This window comes from Lissotriton helveticus, chromosome 5_1 (assembly GCF_964261635.1).
Source record: "Lissotriton helveticus chromosome 5_1, aLisHel1.1, whole genome shotgun sequence".
NCBI lineage: Eukaryota > Metazoa > Chordata > Amphibia > Caudata > Salamandridae > Lissotriton > Lissotriton helveticus.
The window spans coordinates 2,029,156,050-2,029,173,922 of NC_136065.1; positions in this window are offsets into that span (position 1 = coordinate 2,029,156,050).

Genomic DNA, 17,873 nt, shown 5'->3' on the forward strand with positions numbered 1-17,873 from the left:
AGGCATCCATAGGCAAGTGTGGATTTACTACTTCTAACTTCACATCTGCTGCTTTGGTGATATATTGGTTGTTCATAAAGTGATCATATCATCAAAGGATATGCACAGAAAACAGCAAATCTGCTTGTTTTCTATAGGACACAAATTTTGATATGGTACGGTGTCTCAGAGAACACCATCAGACAAAAGGATATTTAGGGATGTTGTCTGCATGAGTTTTGTTTGACTATGTGAGGAAATGTGGTTGCAGCCCCTGTATAATAGGAGATAGTGTAAGACCTTCAGGAGGATAGTGCCCATGCACTATCATCTATATAATCAGTATTGTCAGCCACAAATGAGGTGATGAAATTGGTCCAAAAACCAAAGGATGCATAGCCGTGGAGAACAAATTTACGCATCAGGGCCCCCAACAAAAACGTTAGAATCTCTCTGTAGTGCCTGCTTATTCCAGATGATTCTTTTTCATGAAGAGAAAGAAGGCATGCGGCTTCTGATTTCACAGGACCATAATTGGCCTCATTCCCTCACCAGGCAATTTCTTGCATAGGTACTGCATTTGTTGATTATATAGATTCTATGGGTGGTGCTGTTCCAAACAAGGTTCATGCAGTAGGTTACTTTGTTGAAGATGTTGCTTTCACCACAATATTTGTAGTTGGTTGGAAAGCTGGCAACTCAGCATGATCACTAGTCCCTGGGAAGGAACCAATGATTTCAACTTGTCTAAGTGTCTCTCAGATTAGTTCTGGAATATGGAGGCATGCAATGTTTTAATCTGGAGATACTTTGATTCAGTTGGCTGAACAGAATCGGCCGGTTGATGTTTCTTGACATGGTCAACCAATACCTTCCTTCATAACAGGCAGTTGTGGCAGGGTAAAGGTGAGTGTGCCTTCTACCCCTAGATCTGGTATAAGTTGTCTGCAGGATGATTCAAAGGTTTCTTTGTTGACAGCCCATTCCTGGACTAAATCTCCCACTTTTGGGAGCCACCCATCAACAGCAACTTCCTCTTAAGTGGCAGAATCAGGCAATCTTTTCTTATTTCCAAGCTTATTTCACATGGCTTGATTATTCTGCAATATATGTATGCATGAGAGTTGGTCAAATGACTCCGTCAGTCAGTCAGTCAATCCACTTTATTCGATTACTTAAAATCATAAAAGTACAAAAACAGAACACAGGCTTAAGCAATATTACAAATCATTAGACATAACAATTAAAATACATAGATATTTCATTTCATTATAAAACACTATCACCTAATCAGACCCCTTAATTTAAGAAATAGCAGTAGACCTCAAGCGATGACTTAAGATGAGCTCATCCTCAGATATTTCTTATTCTTAATCCTCACTGCTGCTATTAAAAACAATACGATTTTAAAAATATCATCAGGGTTATACAGAGATTGTAGGAAAACTAGCGCTGGTCTAACCTGGGAAAACCCCCCTTCCTCTCAGGATAGGTAATAGAAATCTCATGTGAATATTGGAGTAAAAGTCACAGAACATCATAAAATGTAATGTGTCCTGCGGCGAGAAATTATTACATTGGCAGGGTTCAGCATCATCAGGATTACACCATCCCTGAAAATCCCCCAATGTTAGATGAACGTAGAGAAGTGCGACTCAATGGTTAGAGCGGCAGACCCTGATGCAGAGGTCTAACCCGGGACCAGGGTTCAATTCCCCGCCTCGGCGGGTCTTGGGCTCAAAAATTCCACGGACCTGATAATTCTCGCCTCGGTGCCTATTCCAATCATGGAGTCCCACTCTGCAACTCTGGGTAATAGCTTGCTTAATCTCCACAACGGCCCCACAACGCTAAGGGTGCCTGGCCTCCACCTTGGGGGTGCCCAGGAATGGACACCTCACAGGGAAAGCCAGGATGGGTTCCACAGCGGTATTCGTACAAGCGCCTTGAGACCCTTGCGGGTGAGTAGTGCGGTATACAAGTATCAATTTACATTTTTACATTTTAGATGGATCAGATTAAAACGGAGCCTGGTTAGGAGCCAACAATGATACAGCTTATTGACAATTGACAGGTAGGGTTCAATGTTAATGGATGTTTTTTGACACACAAGTATAATTACTCAAAGTACACTTTCTGTGGTGTACGCCAAGTTAGTACCCCTCTTGGCAAGTCATTGAGTGCTTGCTGAGGCCTCTATGGCATTGGTTCATATCCTGCAGTCCTCAATGCCTACTCCGGGGGGAGGCTGCAACGGTATAGGAAATAAAATATTATTAACAGATCAATAAAATACATTTACATAAAGAAAAATTAAAAGTTTTTAAATGTTCTGTAAATATGAAGTAATTTGAAATTGGATATAAAAAATTAAATTAGCATCCTTATTTGAAATCATTGGAGCAGCCAAAGTACAGTAAACAGAATCTAGTATGGCTGATTGGTGGTCTCAATTGCACTGGGTATGCACCAACAGACAGCATGCATTAGGAGCATAAAAGGCAAAGTGATATGCTAAAGCATAACCTATAGATTTGTATTTTGGAAACAAAACTACACTTTGAGAAAGCTCTAACCGTCCTAGTAAAATTTTAAGTTTCACTTTTTTTTTCATTTGCGAATTCAATAAAATATTTCAGAATTTGTGTATTTATTCAACATTTGTTTCTGTATTGTTGTGTATTATTTGGAGGTTTAAAACACAGAAATTGATTTTTGCCATGTACTGAGAGAATGATGGTTTGGTGGGCGATAGTGTGGCATTGGATAGGGCTGTTTTAATTTTCAGAAAGTTGTAGAACTCGATGTCTGCTAGGTTATGTCAGGATTTCAGTAAGTTAGGATATCATAGTTTGAAACATGAGCCCTGAAATAGGAAATAGGTTAGTTGAATGAAAGTTTGCTATAAACAGCTGAATAATTTCTCGTATTGTAGTGCAAGTCTCAAATTACAATGGATAAGAAAGTTCTTTGCAGTAAGTCAGGACAGCATATTCTGAAACACGAGCTCTAATATAGGTTGTCTGACTGATAGTACGTGATCAACAGCTGAACAATCCTTCGTATTATAGTGCAAATTCCAAACCACTAAGGATAATAAAGTTTCTTATAATGAGGTAAAATAACGATTAAATCATCCTCATTAACTAAATAATTATGAACAAGTGCATGGTGTCAGGGCAGCAGATCTTGATGTACGAGCCCAGAAATAGGTTATTTGATCAATATTACGTCGTAAAGGGCCAAATGATATTTCGTAATATGGTGCACTGTTCCAACTACAAAGAACAATAAAGGTTTTCACAAAAAAAGGAAAAACCCCAGTAGAGAGGATTCACGATAGAGCTACGTCACAGTGTGATGCGCTTAAAAGCAGCCCGGAATAGGGGAGTAGTCCTCTGTCTACTTTGATCGCGATCGCCCTGACGCGGAAGGAAAAAACACCAGGAAGGTCTGCCGTCGGATTAAAAAGGTAGGTGGAGGGAATGGGCTTTTCCCGCCAAAGTACTTGACTGTAGCGTAGATGAAGGGGTAAATAACGCCCACTTATTTAACAACACGGGTGGTTCAATTGAGCAATTAAAAAGTCTATCGGTAATCCCTTAACAGATTCTTTAAGACGCCAATATGTGCGAATAGGCAAATAGGAGTAGGGATAGCTCCCACGTGGTACATTCAATACCTGACGGGTGTGTTCTTAACTGTGAACATACAGACTGGCTCTGTTCTTATAGATACCTTTGTGTTATTTCTTTTGAAAATTACACAGCCACGAGCGACCGATACCTGGTGTTAGGAAACTACCTTGAAACAACAGTCCCACAGGAACCAGGTAAGCGGCTTAACACCTAGACAGAGTTGTTGCGTATCGAGGCTAGTAAGTTTAACTCTGTTTTCTAAAACTATAATCTAGTAATAAAAACAATCTCCTATATAGGTGGGGTACTGATTTATAAACAACAACTCCGCCTAACGCAGGACGACATACAGAGTTGAGTCGCCGACAAACAATCGGGAGGTAATAATTTGATATATCTCCATTTAAAACGAAGGACAGAAAATTTAATAACATCATAGCTTTGTAAAAATAACCTGATTTGAAGACAGTGAAGTGGCTAAATTCCCAATTTTCATCAACAGGGGTCCTTCGTAAACAACATAGATACTTTTTAACATACGTGCAAATGAATGACGCACTACAGGCAAGATTGAGCTAAACACTGCCGGAATAAATATTCACGAAAAAGGTAAAAACGTAATGATTTACCCAAGCAGCTTAGATCCATCATGAGTGTTTCCCAATTATTAATTTGCTGCATCATATTATTTTTGACAGCTGGTGAAACAGGGAGTCGCATTGACTAACCCACATGATCTATTTAAAGTGTGCAAACAGTTCACCCTAGTGCGTTTGCACAGGTGAGTCCCCTTTATGATTTACATAAAAGGTATCCATTGGCACGATTTTGTCTAATGGAAGTGCATGGTGTGAATGAGGAACCTCATCTATGATAGGTTGGAAGCATGAATGACAGTGAAACACTTACAATGTTCAAAAAATTAAAAGAAAGTGCAAAACAGACTTTTTGTTTAAAGATTGTAAATGAGTTTTAGTTAGTATTGTTGCTAGAATGACAGGTTGCCTTTTTGCATAGAAAAATGATGAAGTATATTTTAACATATTTAGTATAACAGATAGGATTAGGTAGCAGAGATTATTTTACTTTATGGTAAAAGAAATGTTTTATCTCTGCACTAGGGGCCAGATGAAGGTAATTCATATTTACCTACTCTTGAATACCGAATTTTACCGATTCGGTATTTAAGAGTCGGTAAATATGAAGGGGGGAGATGTAGGTATTACAGAATCTGTAAATACCGAATCGTTAAGATTCGGTATTTACCGATTCTGTAAATACCGAATCGGTATTGCACATTGATTCCTATGGGCCTTGAAGCACATAGGAATCAATGGGCAATACCGATTCTGTAATTACAGAATCGGTAAATACCGATTTTAGCAAGGGTGCAGGGGGTGTCACTTTGACACCCTCTAGCACCCCAAAGACGGGCATGTTTGCCATGTGGCATGTCTGTCTGTCACATGGCTATGTGTGCATGCACACATGTGCATGCACACCTGGAATCGATATTTTACCACCCAATTGGATTGGGTGGTAAAATACCGATTCTTAAAGCCCTGTGGCACTCTGACATGTGCCAGCTACATCTGCATTTACAGAATCGGTATTTTACCGAATCGGTAAAAACAGAATCGGTAAAATACCGTTTCTGTAAATGCATGCCCTACATCTGAAAACCCTAATAGCGGTCGGAAACGGCCAAAATCGGCTGTTTCCGACCGGTATTAGGGCTCCTACATCTGGCCCTAGGTGGCTTACTGGAAGTGGAGAAACTAAAAAAAATTGGTCCTGAAGAAGGAGGCTAAAAATCAGCGAAAGCTTCCGAAACGCGTCAACGCACTTTACTTTTGTTAAATTTGGAGTGGTCAACTAACATTTGGTTATAGGGAAGATAAGCCCTACTGTGTGTTGCCAACATTGGGTTCAAATTAACAACCATAAGACAAAGTTTACTGTCTTCCCCCCACTGTTCTCTTTCCTGTGCCATATATTGTGATATAGAAATTTTAATTGTAGATATTGTCTTTTAATTTTGTATATTCAATTGTAATGAAGATTGTGTACTGAGTATATTATGATAATACCTTTGGTGTTTTTTAATTCATCATGCAAATAAATAATCTGTTTTTTTTATAAAGCTTGTTCTTGTAAGTGTTTCACGTGATAATGGTGAGAGTTTGAACCCTACAAAGGGTTGGTTATTGTGAGTGATGAGTAAATGAGTTGAGTGTTACATAACTATTCCCAAAAGGAAAACCCTTTTTTTACTGATCGGTAACTTGGTGCTCTATTTCCTTTTGGTTTATATAGAGCCCCTCTCTTTTGTTTAAAGAGGATTTCAGTATGCCAAACGTGGTGGGGTAACCCCCTTCTTCTAGTTGGTCTGGGTGGGAGATGCCTCTCTCTATCCATGTGTCGAGGGCTAGGCATTTCCCTTTGTATCTGATATTGCTATTGGTCCAGAGTGACTCCAACTTAGAGCCCTGTATGCTGTTCTCCATTTTCTTATCTATTCTTAGTAGGGCAATTTTTGTGTTTTTAAAAATGGAGTTGGGGATGTGAAGTTGCTTATTAGCTGTTAGCAGCGCCATCGGGTTTAAGTTGTTCAGAATGGATTTCTCCACTTGTAGCCATATGGGTGTGTATCCCTGAGAGGGTGATATCCAGAAAACCCCTTGTTTCGAAGGTTCTAAAGTCTGCCAAGTTGAACCCTCCCAGGTTTTTCTCCAGTCTTAGTTATTTTATGCTTATCCGTGCCTTCTTCCCACGCCATAGGAATTTAGTGATCAGGCTACCTACCTGCGGTGGAAGTCTTCTGTGAGTAGGAGTGGGATCATGCTGATCAGGTAGTTGATCATTGGGGTGATCATCATTTTGATTGTTTTGATTCTGCCTCACCAAGTTATACATTTCGGGACCAGGTCTCCAGGAGTTTCTTTACTTTTTCTAACAATAGTTTCTCATTGTGGCCTAGTGTGCTCATGAGGTCGTTTCCAAAGTGTATCCCTAGATATTTGATAAACTCTGATTGCCAGGCCAGGCCCAATCCCCCTATAATGTCCCTAGTGCAGTGGATGTTCAGGGGTTTGAATTCTGATTTATCCATATTGAGCTTATATCTTGAGTGCCCTGAGTATACCTCTATGGTGTCTATCAGGGCCTCAATTGAGGCCTTTGGTTGCTCCGATACAATAAGAATGCGGCCAGTTTTATACCCACGCCAATAATATTGACCCCTTTTATTTTCTAGTTTGCCTTGATGTCGCAGATCAGGGGCTCTAGTGCTAGCAGAAAGAGTGAGAGGGACAATGGGCACCACTGCCTTGTGCCGCGTTGTAGCTTAAGTGGTTTGGAGAGTGACCCATTAATGACAATACGGGCTCTTGGGTCCCCTTATAGAGCCATCACCTTCCGCATATATCCATCTCCTAAGTTGAAGGATTGCATGCATTGTTCCAGGAAGGACCATGATACCCTATTGAAGGCCTTCTCGGCATCAAGGGTAAAAGCTACAGCTGCCTCGCATTTTTTGGCTATGTGCTCTAGTATGTGGCAGAGAAGCCTGGTGTTGTCGTTAGACATCCTCATCCTTAGGAAACCCACTTGTGAGTTGCTTATTAGGTTGGGTAGGACGGGATTTAGACTGGTTGCTAGGATCTTTGCATATATTTTGCAGTCCACATTAATGAGGGATATGGGTCTGTAGTAAGCATGGGCGGATCTAGCGGATCTTGCGTACGCGAATTTGCGTATTTACGGATTCGCAATCCGCAAAATCCGCGAACTCTCGCGGATTAGCGGATTTTTATGTTTTTTGTGTTGGCGAGCGTTCGCGAGGATTTGTGGACCATTTCGCAATTGCGAACTTACTTTTCGGCTCGCATAGACCGCGACTATGTTGTTTCTACATCTGGTTTATCATCACAGGTTCCCAGCACCCTCTGTTTCACCACTGCCACCCTCTGGTACACCCATGCCACCCTCTGGTACATCCTCACTGCCACCCATTAGGTTTGTTTATCACTGTAGATTATGGGGGTGAAAAAAAGCAAGCACACCTGCCCTGCTTCAACTGCCATGAATTAATTTGGGGTTGATTAATGTGTCAGTGATTTTGAAAATTCCAGTCTGGCTGGCACCTGCTTCCTTCCTTATCTGTAATTTGCTTTCTGTTGCAGTGAAAGCAAGCACACCTGCCCTTCTTCAACTGCCATGAATTAATTTGGGGGTGATTAATGTGTCAGTAATTTTGAAACTTCCAGTCTGGCTGGCACCTGCTTCCTTCCTTATCTGTAATTTGCTTTCTGTTGCAGTGCAATTTTTTTTCACAGGACCTTTATGGTCTACTTGTAGCTATTCTATGAGCCTGCTGTTTGGGTCATAGCAGGGTCATGGAATAGTTGCAAATAGGCAACTGAACTCTGGAGGGGCCCCTCAGGAAGCACTAGAGTGAATGGTTACTAATGTTAAGTTTGAACTTTTGCACCTGCTGATTGCTTTCAGTTTAGCAAAAATTGTTTTTCTGCAATTTCGCGCGATTTGCGGGGCGCGAATCCGTGCGAGATCGATTTCGGAAGCCGCGAATGCGTGCGAATACACTATTTTTTTTTTTGCAGGGTGTATGTTCGCGTGATTTTTTGCGTGTTCGCAAGGCGCTTGTAGCTATACGTTTGCGAAGTTACCCTAGCGGTCGTACACGGGCGCGGCCATCTTGTTTGTGTGACGTAATTCCGTTTCCGGCCGCTATGTGTAATCTCGCAAAGTGTGCTGCTCGCTAGTACAATTTTGCGCGTGATCGCGAGGAAAATCTCGGGCGAACTTACCCACGCGGTCGTGAATGGGCGCGGCCATCTTGTTTCTCATTCATTGCTATGGTTCTGGGCATGCTTTCTGTATCCTCTCTGAATCTCTGCCATCCTTTGCTTGTTTGAAGTTTATTTGATCTATTTTACTTATTATCTATCCCTCTATTTTTCTAGCTCTATATTTTTGTGTTTTCTCCTACTATTTGTTAATTTTAAACTACTTTTTTAAACTCTTTTATTTTCTTCTTCCCTATTCTATTTCTTCTTTATTATTTAACTCATTTCTGCCCAGACCATGGTAAAGGGAGCCGGGAAGCACCCTGAGAAGGGGAAGGGTCCCGCACCCCGTGCCCGGCTCCCGTGCGGGCGTTTGAGGGGGGAGCAAGTGATGCCACGGGAGATCTTTAGCGCGGAGGAGGTGGCCGCACTCATCTTCCACGTCCAGCGCCGCCTCCCCAAGACGATCCTGGGAGGCGGCAAGATCGCAACCGGCTATGGCATCCGGGAGCGCCAGAAGCGGTGGGAGAAGGTGTGCCGGGCCATGTTTAAGCTCTCTGGGGTCCGGCGCACCTATAACCAGGCCACCCACCGCTGGACGGATGTCATGGACCGGGAACGGGACTTGCTGGACGCGCTCGGCGTAGAGGTCCCCGGGCTTGGTGAGTAGTAGTAGCTATTTCTAGCTATTTCATCACTAATCTGTTTTATCCGGCTCTGTTATTTGCAAATCTTTGTTCTTTACCAAGAGCAATAATGCTGCCGATTACATTGTAGGTAAATTATATTTCAAAATCTTCTATGCATTTCAGGTGCACTGCTCTCCTTCAGTAGCCTTGCTTGCTACTATGCTTATTTGTTTTGTATTTTGTGTTCATTTCATTGGCCTGAGAAATTATGTATGAGTGTAGTGTAAAGAACTGCGTAATGCTAGACACTAAGGGTCATATTTTCAATTACCGGCGCATCCCTGCAAAGTAGCAGGGATGCGGCAGTAATTGTGCGCCATGCCACCACCACCACCCATGGGCCCAAAACGTCACAGAAGCCTTACGCATCTGTGCCGTAAAGGCGGCGCATTGCTGGAGTTGCGTGCCAACGATGGCGCAGCTCCAGCAATGCTCTGGGGTGCCCTATCTCCCCAATGCTGCATCAAGCCGTACGTCGGCTTCAAGCAGGCGCAGGGTTTGAGTCACGCATCATTGTCCTAAAAGTGACTGATTGACATCTTGTAGATTTCCCTCAGCCACTTTTAGGATTAATTCCTGCGCAGGAACGCCCTCCCTTGCGCCAGAACGCCCCCTGATGGTGCAGGGCTTTACAACGTGATGCATCTCCCATATGCGTTTTTTTTTATATATACGCCGCACCATGGCGACTCTTTTGTTCTGCCGCTGCGTCACAAAAGTCACGCAACAATGGAGGAAAATGAGCCGCAAGGGACTTCTAAATCAGCCCTAACAGACTGAAGTCCAGTCCTTCCTTTAGACACATGGCTATAAGAAGAAATAGTGGTGGTGGTCGGTGGATTGATAGTTTGAGTATTCACTGATCTGCAAGCAGGATGGACTTTGTCTGTCACTTCGCTTGCTGCGGACTGCTGCCTGCCAGGCCTAGGCAAACCTTTTTAGTAGTCTGTTTATTGAGTTACATAGGAACTTTGAAAGTCAACGGTCCGCAAATCAGGCAATACGAATAACGTAGTATACCACATGAGATAGGTCAATATATCCCGTGGAATAGTTGTCTATCTATTTGCTATTTCTCCAAAATATTTTGTTATTGTTCTTTTGAAATGTTTGATTTGGTTGACAAATCTCATCCATGTTTTCTGGTCTTTCTTTCTTTCATGTTGTACATCAGCTCCCCCCAAGGGCAAGAGGACACAGGAGGAGGAGGAGGAGGAGGGTGCTGTTCAGGAGGATGCAGGCCAGGATCGGGCACGCGAGGGCTCCTTTGCTGGCCCCAGTAAGTTTTAATTTTAATAAAAAGTACCTATTTTTTCCTAGCGTTCCTCATTCGATTTTTTTCTAAATCGTCTTTGATCTTCTTGTAGACTGGATCTAAATTCTTATCCTGCCTCGACTATGACTCCCTGTGGTACTACTAGATTATTCTTATTAGTCTGTGTGTGTAGCTAACTAAGATTGCACATTTGGCAATTCCATTGGACTCCCATTCTAGTCAGCAATAGCTCTATGCACTGAGTGCAGTCCTCTGGGATTGTCCATAATGTCTTTTCAAGTCTTCTAAATGTTTATGCTTTGACAATTGCCAACAATAAAAAGGTGAATGACCACCAAGAAAGAATAAGATACTACTTTTGGTTTGGATAGGAGGACAATCCATTCTACTACTGTTGCAGGGACAAATCTGCACAAACCGAACTATGAACACTAAATAGTGCATTGTTTATCAATTATAATAGGCGCAGGTAGACTTTCTTTCCACATACCTCAGTGATATCAGACTTTGAAGAACCCCCAATCTCCTTACTGACTAGATAGTGTGGCAGAGTCATTTAGCTCCCTAAGTCACCGATGATTGATCCCCAATGATCATTAGATTATCCTACGCAGGACAAGAGTACAGAGTCACAGTCAAGAAGTGTCAGAGGCACTCATGCTTGCAAAAATTCCAAAACCTTTAGCTCATCCACTCTAGTCTGGAGGACCAAAAACCACAGAGTCTATTTAAGTTTAAAAGCTTTATTAAAAGTAAACACATTTATTAAAATCAACTTTGTCATAAAAGTAAACGTTTAACTGAAAATTGAAAAGTGCTTAGTGCTAACGATTAATTGGACACATTTCTTGTGGTCGAGCTGAGCTCTCACCTGGTTTGAACTTGAGCTTGACCCTGATCGTGTTCTTAGAAGTCAAGCTTCTGTTAGGAGAAAAAGTGTTGTGTGTTAAAAATAAAAAGCAAGCATTCATCAGTTGTGCCAAAAAGTGCAGCAAGACAACAGCCTTCCCTGGAAAAAGGGACATTTTTACTGTAGAGTATACAGTTACAAATTATTACATTGTATTTCGTTTTTTTTAAATTTCTTTATTCCTCCTAGACCAAATATTATATAGTAGTGAGTGGTGTATTCTAACATTCTTAAATGTACTTTGTAGGTGGAACATCTGGTGGCGGGGCCAGCGCGGAGGTGGTGGTGGTGGATGAGGAGGACAACACTTCTGGGGGGGAGGCGGTGCGAGTGCCGGACGACACCAATGTGCCTGTGAGGGTTCACACGGTGGTGGCGGGCAGAGGTAAGCTATATATTCCTTACTTATTGAGATTGAAGACTGCATAGTGTGCTTTCTGCACGGGTGTATTATAAATCAACCAGGTAGTAGCCTCCTCTAAATGTACTTCGACTTAGCTGTGAAGTTTTTGGTGAGAAGAATCCCAATAAGATCTTAGATGAACTTGATGGATGGGATGAACGAAAAGCGAAGGAAGGGTGTAAGTAAGTGTGGAAGGACGAGACATTTTATGATGGCTGGCAAAGAAGAATGATATGTGTTTGCTTGGCCCCCGAGGTGGCTGGGAAGGAAAGAATATGGTATGGTGCATGGCTGGGTCAATGATGAAGCAAGGATGGGTGGAAGGACAACAGCCTGGGTGGGTAAAACAGAAACTGTATGTGTGCATATACTTTGAATGGATGGATGCCTGGAGCATGGTATTATCTGACTCTTAGATAGCACATGTGTATCTAGAGAGAGTAGATGGTCACTGGATGAATTAAGTGTTACCTTGAAGAGCATGTAACACCGCACCCGCACGTCCGTTCCAGTGTAGGGAAGGCAAGGAAAAGAAATTGTAAAATTGTCCAATACTACCATGAATAGTAGCAATAGTTTGTATTGCAACTGCAAGCACAGCATATATCCGGTTATTACGGTGGACACTCCGTACCTCTCTTAATAACTTTAGTTTAGTAGTAGTACGTCATTCATGTGTGGGTGTATCACTGTTCACTCAATAATAAGCAAAGCACCTAAAGTCATCCCATATGTCATCAAATACATCCCATGTGAAGTGATAGATAATCAAATTATTTAGCTTCTTCATTTTCCTTTTCTAGTACTCATTTGCACTGTAGGGTGAAAGGTAAATTAATTAAGCAGTAGCCCTTGTAACAGAGTATTCTCAGTGCCACCCGTAATAGAAAAGTAATAGCTTCACCACCTGCATGTACTGGACCGGTACAGTAACGCAAGTCTGTCTCACTCATCATGGTGTGCGTCTGTTTTTCTCGGGTGCAAGTTCACTGCGCTGGCATTCTGCCGGCTTGCATAAGATAACGTACCAATTTTCCTAAACAAGAGAGAAGAAGAAGAATAACTGGTGTACTGTCATAGTCGACTGTAATGGAAGTCCATAGTGGTCGTAGAATTTGTTCATTAAACTACCACTAATGTTAGAGCAAGGATGCAGAAGTGGGAGGTTAGATAGATACTGTCCTCAATAGTTATGTACTGTGCTTTCAATGTGCTACTTGTACTGTGACACAACTTTCGGCTCAATCACTTTGTGTTATTAATGTTAAGGAGCATTGGTTACAGACTATGTCTTTCTTTCTTCATATAGTTGCTCCTTCCAAATCGACATCACGGAGGGAGCAGGCTCGAATGGCCCGGCAACGGAGGCTGGATGCCACTGTCGCCGAATATCGGCGGCTGGTGGCCCTGGAGGAGGAGGAGGACACGCAGTCGACCGGTGCAACCCCAACATCCTCGACTGGGACAGCTGCATCCTCCTCCGTGACCCCACGGGCTGCCAGCCAGCGCAGTGCTCCAGCGGTACGGAGCCGGGCTAACAAAGCCAACCGCCACCGCCAAGCAGCAAAAAGACCAGCTGCCCCCACAGGAGCTGCAAGGCACGCCAGCGCCGCCTAGGAGTCAGAATGTCCTACCTGGAGCAGGAGGTCCTTAGGTACAAGAACTTGGTGGAGGGCCTCCGCTCCGACCATGCCACCCTCCGCAAGGAGTATGATGCCCTGGCCGCAAAATTCGCCAGCACCCTCCAGTAGTGGAGTGTCCCTTGCCCTTTTTTTAGAGACTTTTGGGGGGTGGGATTTGGGAGTTGGGTTCTTTTTGGGACTTTTCAAAGACAATCGTTGGGGTTAGGGAGGGTCTTGAGGGAGATTATTTTGTTAGGGCTACATAAATATACTTTTTTAAACTTTATCTCACCATACCTGTTTTTTACTGCTTTTCAGCCTGGTGGGTGGGGGTTTAACAGTAAGTTTGTTTTCCTGAAGAGTCCTAGGACTTTAGTAGTACTACCGTCAATCTCTCGTCTAGTCCTAATACTCCATTATACTACCTCCCACCAAACGCTTATCTTACCTGTAATTTGTGTTAGAAATTAAGGCTAGGCCCAGGGCTGGCTCCACGTGAAATGGGGATTAAGGTTGGCAATCCTGGGCGGATGAAATTTCCTCATTGCGGTGGTACTAGTGGTGTGACACAGTGGCAGTTGCATGCCTATGGAAAAAAAGAAAACGAAACCTGGTTTGTCCTTACTGTAGCATTACAACAGTTACGGTATGATCGAGAATATAGCAGGTGACAGTACACTAGAACAGAGCCACAATGTAGCCAAACAAATGGTAAAGTATTGCAAGTATAACTAGTACTTGCGTTGAATTTATTTGACATTGGCTCCTACTACTACAAGAAATAGTACTGAAGCTGAGTAAGTCTAGAATATATCCTCGTATTCCTTCACCAGCCTGTTGCTATGACCTTATCCTCCCCAGCAAGTGTGTGGAATTATTGATGTCATTTAGTCAGACATCAAGCAAAACCACACAGCCCTGGGGAAGAGGGTTAGGGTTTGGAAAATGGATGGGAATGGGGGTTTCTTTTTGGGTAGGTTTTGTTGAGAGAAGAAAAAAAAAGCACAGCATGGACAAACAATAATTGAAGATAAAGAAATCTTTGGGTACAAACTAAAGCTAACCACATGCAGTCACACTCATAGAAGAAAACAATGGATACTGTATCTGTATTCTGTATGTTGTTGGAGTTGTCCTGTTGAATTTGCATGCAGCAAACAATTCCTCTTATTAGCGGCACTCCTCCATTCCAGCTGACGCTTCGTCCATCAATGTTGGTGACACTGACAGAAGACACCCTGTCCACTGCCTGCCTGGCGGATGTTGACTGAAACCCGGCCTGTAATTATTGAACGGAAAACAGGAAGTGCTATTACAATACCACTGATAAATAAATATAAGGTATGTACGCTGTGTGGTGCAAAAAGTCACACTTTGATTTCCCTAATAGACAGTACAATATTTTTGAAATTGCGTACTCTGTCTGAGTCACCTTTTTAAGGATAAATAAGTATGGCCAAAATAATTTAGCGGATCTTTCCCCTCAAGCTAGGTGTACTGTAAACTGTGTTTTAGAACAAAATTAGACCTTCCCAGCCATGCTCCCACCAAGACCCTTACTAAAGCCAGTCGCAAAAATGTAGAAGACCCCCAATCAGATCTCAAAAAACGAGGCGTAGCAGAAAAATGGTGACAAAACGTACTTTGAAAGTAAAAGTAGGCACAAATACACCCTTACCCACCGTGGATTGTATTCAAACCACTTGCAAGCAAGCAAAAGTATCCATAGCCAGCATCGCTCAAAGAGTGCTCTAAAACCCCAGAACTGAGTTGCAATAGAACACCCCGAAACACATGCAATCCTGCTGCTAGGGCTAACCCTAACGAACCCTAAGTTACAAAAAGTGCCAAAAGGTTTTTCCTTATGGATTTTGTCCAAAACACTTCTATCCGGTATTAGACCTTCCCAGGAATGCCCCAAGACCCGCCAACCCACCCGCAAAAAAGCACGCGACAACACCCCCAAACAGCCAAAAAGCAAAATCTCATACTTACAATATCTCTCGGCCTTCGGTCCAAACGCGCTGTGCAGCTAGGTCATCATCATAACTCCTGTTTTCCACCACGGATTTCCTGAAAAGCAAATGCAATCAAGATTAGACTGTCGCAGCAGTGCTCCCAGACGCCAAAACTCACCCACAAACACCCGGAACCCCGCCAAAGAGCACCTCAAAGGCAAGCAAGTCAGCAAAAACGGCAAGAAATTTCCGCCTCATATTTGGTCCAAAACACTTTTATCCGTTATTAGAGCTTCACAGCAATGGGCCCAGAGCCGTCAACTCACCCGCAAAGAAGTAGAACACCCCCACAAGTGCTGAGTCTTTCTTCATTGGGCGTAATCCAGCCCTCTGCTTTGAGGGAAATAGGAGGAGGAGGATAGAGGAGCATGTTCTTCTGAACTTGTGAACCTGAGGAATGTAGACTGCGGCACCTTCAAATCAATAAGCAAACAAGTGAAGACAGTTCTGCTGATGGGCTTGTTTTTGGGATTAGGTGATTAAAGTTTGAATTAAATTAACTGTGCAAAACAAAGAAAGACAGACACACAGGAATAAAAGTGAATAAGGACGAAAAAGAAAGTTATTGATTCATTGTCTCATTTTCAGGGCTCGGTGTCAGGGAATAAGAAGAAGATTTCGTCATCATACTCTGCGAATTCAGGCAGGATGAGGTCAGCGTCACCGAACAGAGAACAAATCCCCTCATCTACGTTGCCGTCCTCCTCGTCTTCATGCGGCGTGCTTTCTGAAATTTTGTAATCTGGTGGTGTGAGGTGCTGATTCATCTTGATCATTGTTAGCCTCTCCACATTTTTGGGCGAGAAGCGGCTCCGTTTGGGAGTTACAATGCCACCAGCAGCACTGAAAACACGTTCAGAAGACACACTTGCGAGTGGGCAAGACAAATAGTTTATAGCCAGGTTGGAGAGCTGTGGCCACAATTGTTTTTTCCCATGCCAATACTACAATGGCTCATCATTAAGAAAGACCTCTGTTGAGTCATTCAGATAGTCCTGCACCATCGACTCAAGGTCCTCAACGGTTCCTCCACTTTGCTTACTTTTTGCTGTGCCTGTGACCTTTTTTTGAGAACCATACCCAAGCAAAGTTAGCCAATCCGCTTCAGCAGCCACTGTTACTCTTGTGTGTGGTGCAGATGATCCGGTTGCCGGTGTCTTTAACGGCTGAGAGGTCACTTGTGCCACAGCCACAGGTGCAGAAGTGGATTCTTTTGACTGGGGATGGCCTGCTGATGCTGATGCTGATGTACTGCCTTCTCCTTCAATATCCTGCCGTTCTTTTTCAAACCTCTTGGCTGACCAGGCTAGCCAACGTTTGTACTTTTTAACATCTTCATCAGCAAAAGGAAAGAATGCTTGGGCTGCCAGCGCCTTTTTGTAGCGTGGATCCAGAATAGTAGCACAAATGTAATGCTGTTCTGAGTTGATCTTTTTAAGATGTTCATCACCACGTAGGCGCTCTAATAATTTCTCCGACAAAAGAAAAGGGTCTTTGTTTTTTTCATCTTTTTCTAACTCAGAAGACACCGCCTTCAGTTGGTGCTCCAGCATGCACAACAATGGGATAGCTTTTCCCAAATTACAGTCCTCCTGGCTGACTGCACGCGTGAAGAACTCAGAAGGACGAAGCATGTCTGTCAGGCTTTTAACTATGTCCCATTGCGTCACACCCATCCGCAGGTCCTTCTGAGCTGTACCCTCTTTTAAGAAATAGTGATCGAGTACCGTATACTGCTCATACAGACGCTCAAGCATGTAGAAGGTTGAGTTCCAACGTGTTACCACCTCCTGGATGAGTGCTTTCACTGGAATTCGACGTTCAAGTAGCAGGCTCCTCAGATGCTTCCGGGCCTTAAAAGAATGGCTGAAATGGTTGCACATTTTGTGGCAGGTGGCCATTACCTCGCACGCTGGACTGTCTTTATCACTCAAGAATTTTTGAACTACCAGGTTGATACAGTGCGCCAAATACGGCACTCTGAAATAGTCACCCAGCGCCATGGCCTTAACTACATTGGCGCCATTATCCGTGGAAACATAACCAATCTTGCGTTTTTTTGGGGACAGCCAGTGAAAGACCTTTTTGTTAAACTCGTCCAAAATGTTTTGTGATGTGACTTTTCTCCAAGCCAAACCTGGCTAGTGTTGCATGTTTACGAGCAGCTTTAAAAACTTGGTCCGGGTCAACACCTGCGTTTAGCTTTGCTTTAACACCTGAAAAAGAGACCCAGTGTGCAGTGATGCACATGTAATCAGCGCCTGCGCCACTGGTCCACATGTCTGTTGTCAGATGTATTGTGTGAACAGCACTCTTCTGCAAAGCTGCCCCAATCGCCTCCAGCACATCTTCATGTAGTGCTGGAACCGCAACTCTGGCAAAATAGAACCGGCTAGGAACCTTCCATTTAGGGCAGAGCGTTGCCACTAATTCTAGAAAACCTACCGCTTCTACAAAAGAAAAAGGGAGAAGGTCCACAGCTAGCATTTTAGCCAGCTTAGTGTTATACAGACGCGTCAGTGGGTGGTTG